General features: G+C 33.0%; 1 long non-coding RNA gene across 1 annotated transcript; it reads right to left on the bottom strand.

Annotated features, from left to right (window-relative positions):
* Nucleotides 1–5,932, bottom strand: LOC111089472. The gene is made up of 3 exons (XR_002613741.1): nt 5,921–5,932; nt 3,260–3,332; nt 1–1,845 (listed from the first exon to the last, which is right to left on the bottom strand). It is a non-coding gene; the product is annotated as an uncharacterized LOC111089472 (long non-coding RNA).
* Between the last annotated feature and the right edge of the window lie 19 nt (nt 5,933–5,951).

The following is a 5,951-nucleotide window of genomic DNA, read 5'->3' as shown; positions in this document are numbered from 1 at the left end:
CATTCAATTATATTATAGACTTTATTAACATTTTTGGAACAAGACTTAGTCATTCATTTACATTATAGACTATATTAAAATTTTTGAAACAAGGCCTAGGCATTCATTTATATTATAGGGTTTATTAACATTTTTGGAACAAGGCCTAGGCATTCAGTTAATTATAGGCTTTATTAACATTTTTGGAACAAAGCCTAGGCATTAATTTTCATTATAGACTATATTAATATTTTTGAAACAAGGCCTAGGCATTCAGTTATATTATATACTTTATTAACATTTTTGGAACAAAGCTGAGGCATTCAGTTATATACTTTATTAACATTTTTGAAACAAGGCCTAGGCATTCATTTATATTATAGACTTTATTAACATTTTTGGAACAAGGCCTAGGCATTCAGTTATATTATAGACTTTATTCACATTTTTTAAACATAGCCTAGGGATTCAGTTATATTATATACTTTATTAACATTTTTGGAACAAGGCCTAGGCATTCAGTCATATTATAGACTTCATTAACATTTTTGAAACAAGGCTTAGGCATTCAGTTATATTATAGACTTTATTAACATTTTTGAAACAAGGCCTAGGGATTCAGTTATATTATAGACTTTATTAACATTTTTGGAACAAGGCTTAAGCATTCAGTTACGTTATGAACTTTATGTATTTCTACGTCACGAGTATTTTAGTTTTTAATTATTACTAATAAACCCCAAGATAATTATTATTATTTACATTAACCTAAGATCTAATCAGTTAACAATCTATCTAAATATACTATCAATATGATTTACTCTATTTTGTTATATTTGAAAGTTTGTCAAAAATTTAAATATCAACATTGACTTTACCGTTATTTTGAAAAACTTGTTTAACTAAAATGTTTAAAAACTCTCTCACGAAAATAAATGAAAAAAAAAAGCAACAAATCATTGTACGGGTGGACCCCTAAAAATATTTATTTTTAAACATGAATGTTTTAATGTCTCATAATTGGAATAGGGTTGTTGTTGTTTTTAGCAAACTTAAAGAAGAAATTATTTTTGTTATTTACAACTTGTTAAAGATAGATAAATTGTTTCAGTTTTGCTTGAAAGGTGTCAATAGTGAGGTTTTTGGTTTTGGTTTTGTCTTTACCTTACACGGTATCTCACCAAACTGTTTTAGAAACAAATGTAGTTATACAAGTGTGTAACTTCTAGGAGGGACGGGAGGTGGCTGGTCCACATTCAATGAAAATTGTGACCTCTCGGCTAAAGGGTAAAACAGTGGGTCTGTAAGATGACTCACCAAACCCCCTTGATTTGGTATCAATGTTTTTTTTTCCTTCAAGTCTACTTGCGAATATATTGCTGACATATCCGTGAACTGGGGATCTTTTGGAATTTCTCTATTGAAATGTAATATATCAGCGTTCAATTCCTCATATAACCTCTCTTTACCCATTTCTCGGTAGTCACGTGCTTCCCCCATGTACAGAAAGCTATCCGATTTAGTCACTTGAACTTTCCCAGGTTTTTTTTTCTGGTCGAAAAGGGCATTTGAGCCGACAGCTGCGTGATGGACTTCAAGGATCTCATCATAAGATGTGTTATTGGACGGGCTTTCTTTTCTATTGACGTGACACTGGTAATAGTCACGTGCTTCCCCCATGTACAGAAAGCTATCCGATTTAGTCACTTGAACTTTCCAGGTTTTTTTTTCTGGTCGAAAAGGGCATTTGAGCCGACAGCTGCGTGATGGACTTCAAGGATCTCATCATAAGATGTGTTATTGGACGGGCTTTCTTTTCTATTGACGTGACACTGGTAATAGTTTTGTCGCGATATAGTCATGAAACTGAAAAAATAAATAATAAGTGAGACATCGTGAAACTTTTTGACGGAAGTTTTTGGTGAGAATTAAGAAATTCAAAAAATTGATTAGCATATATCTTTAGTCAAATAATTGGTATTTTAAATAAGAAATTTATTTCTAAAACAAAGCAATGATTTAGAAAGAACTGGAGTTTCACTTAGGGGGCGCAACATGTAACTTTAATTGTCTAAACCCCTCCATCAACAAAAACAATAGAACACAAGCACGGGGATATAAAGAGATTTAGACTTGATTCACTTCACAAGTCCAGTGATATAGACTTGATCTACTTTCGAAGTGCGGTGATTTAAAAAGATCTAGGATTGATCCACTTTAGAAGTACGATAAATAAAACGTGCTAGACTCGATCCACTTAACAGGATAACTTCTACAAGACAGTGAAATGTATTTATTGAACTATGAATACTTGAGATGTCTGTATTCTTTAAACTATGAACATCGGAGGGTTCCTAATCAACTTTGGTAGTGAAAATGTTGACTTACAGAAGAGTGATGTCTGATAGATACAACGGTGGAGTTAAAGGAAGCGAAAGTGTTAAACAAAGCAATATTTTAACACTTTGGTTGCATTGTTTGGGACAGTTGCTAATGCTATAACACGTCTGTGCACAAAAAAACAATGTAGAGAGACCACTCCTTATAGAAATGGACAACTTTATTAAGATATCGTGTAGTGAGATCACTCCTTACAGAAACGGACAAACATAGTAAGATATCGTGTAGTGAGATCACTTTTTATAGAAATGGACAACCTTATTAAAATATCGTGTATTGAGACCACTCCTTATAGAAATGGACAACTTTATTAAGATATCGTGTATTGAGATCACTCCTTATAGAAATGGACAACTTTATTAAGATATCGTGTAGCGAGATCACTCCTTATAGAAACGGACAACCTTATTTAGATATCGTGTAGTGAGATCACTCCTTATAGAAACGGACAACCTTATTTAGATATCGTGTAGTGAGATCACTCCTTATAGAAACGGACAACCTTATTAAGATATCGTGTAGTGAGACCATTCCTTACAGAAACAGATTACCTTATTAAGATATCGTGTAGTGAGATCACTCCTTATATAAACGGAAAACCTTAGTAAGATATCGTGTAGTGAGACCACTCCTTATAGAAATGGACAACTTTATTAAAATATCGTGTAGTGAGATCACTCCTTATAGAAATGGACAACCTTATTAAGATATCGTGTAGTGAGACCACTCCTATTTTTCTAACTTCTGCGTTATTCTGAAGAACATATTTCCAAGTTCTTAAAACTATCGATAACTCAAAGCAGAAAAAAAAGGCCACTTATCATTAACACTGTATTTTATAATCCGCTACGTATAGTAAAAATCAGAGTTACTGACTTACCATATAACAGTGCACATGATGCACACAGCTGACAGGATAAGATTGCTTATGATCAAAGCTGGTAACAGTAAACCTAGTGGTTAAAATAAATAGAAAATTACTAATGAGTATTTATAAACCAGCGACATTTTTATCCTGTTTGAATGTTATATTATTTATTTAAAGATAATTTATGTTATCGGTATTCGAAAACATTCACGATTTTCCATCTTCTCAGGAAAGACTTTTTTATTTGGTTTTGCTTTCTTACTCATTTAAAAACTCTAATTTTATTCTCTTGATACGTCATATTTGTTGTGTCTCCATCTTGTTTGATACCGACAGAGGAAAATATTGTAAAACAGAATCCAGTAAAGCCAATGTGAAAATATGATTGTGCTGCCATCTAGTATTTTACTGAAAAAAAAAGAAAAATAATCTTATACAAAAATAGAAAATAATTAAAAACAACCAGAACAATTTTCTATCACCGTTAATTAATAAGCAAAGAAACAAAAAGAATTATTTGAACACAGTTAATCCATAAACAAATAAAAACACGAGAAAATGATTCTATTTTTCTATCACAGCCAAAAATGCAAACTCAAAAAACGAGTAGAAAAAAAGGACATTTTAACAACGATGAATGATTTAAAAGTGAAAACCGTAGAGTTTCCAAGTCATTCATGCCAAAAAAATTTATAGACGAGCTTTTCATAGAGCTTTATAAGTATCAATAAGCCACTTTAAAGTGACGAATCCTCTGAAAATTGTACATCAGTTTACACCTGAAAACAACAAAGTGCGTTTGTTTTTATTTAATAAACACAAAGCTGCATTATCGAACCCCTGATTTTAGCATTGTAAATCCGAAGATTTACCGCTGTCCCACCGGGAAGCAGTTCTTCGATGTTAATATTCAGTTCCAATCAGATCACGCTATCCACTTAGATAAAAAAAAAAAAATCAATTTGGTAATGAGAATAGTTAAAGTTTTAACATCGTTTCATTAGTTTGGTATCCTCACTGTTAAATATATTTTTTTACCGTGGTTGTAAAACATTGTTCAAAGGGTCACGTATTACCCCACACAGTTCGGGCAAATTGTTTGGTCTGTTTGACAAATCTAAGTTCTTATATGAGCCCATACAGCTTCCCTTTTCTTCCCGGATGTCGTTTCACTACATTTGATGCACACTAAGAATCACTATCTTATTATTATACTTGTCAACAGTCAGGGTGCCATCATTTGTTGTGTAGATTTCCTATGTCATGTGCTTGTAGATGTACGTTGATACTATCCTCCTCTCTACGATCGAACAAACTACTTGTTGTTGGACCATTTGAACTTGGATTCATCTGTAAGAAAACAACAACAACACTTTCCAGCTTTGATAATCCGTCTGTTTGGGATCTGATGCCCATTTCAACCTTTTGGTTTGGTTATCTCTTCTATCTGAGAAGCTACAGGTCCACTGAGAACAGTTCATGCTAATGCGCACCTTACAGTTCTTTAGGTGACATTCGCACCCTACTTACAAGGTCATTGGCAAGGTCTGTACTCGACTGTGTCACAAAGCCTCAGATACTTAACACTACTTTTGCAGGATTTTAGTTTTCTAGCTCGGCCAAGTTCTATTATTAACAGTACTAGTTTCGTATACCCACACCTCTTAAGAGTTTCCATGCTAAAGTACGGAGTATCTTTATCACCCATAAACTTTGATTTTACATTCAGAGTCATTAATAATTAAACATTGTTAGGCCTACTTTAAGCTGAATGTATAGAAGTTAATCTGATTCGTCCTGACAAATCGATATAGGTTCAGTAAATCGCTAAATTCATCATCTAGCTATATAATAAATAAATAAAAGATATAGTTGTGTCTTTAATTATTATGATTCAATATGTTATTACTAAGAATTTTCTAATATCGTTTACTGATATTAAAATATTATTAATTATGAACGTTTTAGCAGTCTTAGACGAGACTTTACGTTATCTCAACAAAGTATAACACACACAGTGCAGCGAAACACGTGATAACCTGTTAGTTCTTTTTCAAACGGTAGACGGTTGTCAACGCTAAGCCTCAAACATCAGTACACTATATTACACTCAGTAAGCTAATTATCGACGCAATCCGCCCCATGCCAATTTTTCAAAAATTACATTATTTTCATCGTACATAAACTGTGATTTAAAATAAGCATACATAACGCTCGAATAAAGAATCTGTGGTGAATATTAACCACCCCCACCCTCCGCAGTGTTAAGTCCATATTATGGTGAATATTAACCACCCCCACCCTCCGCACTGTTAAGTCCATATTACCCCAGTTTAAAATTACCTGAATTACTGCGCATTCTCACAGCTTGAGAAGTTATAACTCTAAAATTCGTGTTTTGATCCTCGCTGTAGGCACGGTAAAAATAGCCCCCTTGTGAAGTTGCTGGGGATTTTTCAGAAACAGTTCTTATACCTTAAATACTATTATGATATATTATGTTTATTTTCAAAATAAAAGTTATATTTTTGTAAGTATATCAGTTGTTTTGTAACACGTTAAAGAGCCTACCTTCGATATACGAGTGTATCAGCTATTTTGTAACTCGTTAAAAGAGCCTACCTTCGATATACGAGTGTATCAGTTGGTTTGTAGCACGTTAAAAGAGCCTACCTTCGATATACGAGTGTATCAGTTGTTTTGT

This window comes from Limulus polyphemus, unplaced genomic scaffold (assembly GCF_000517525.1).
Source record: "Limulus polyphemus unplaced genomic scaffold, Limulus_polyphemus-2.1.2 Scaffold6347, whole genome shotgun sequence".
Lineage (NCBI taxonomy): Eukaryota > Metazoa > Arthropoda > Merostomata > Xiphosura > Limulidae > Limulus > Limulus polyphemus.
The sequence above is the reverse complement of the archived record's forward strand: the minus strand, read 5'-3'. Positions and strand labels throughout refer to the sequence as shown.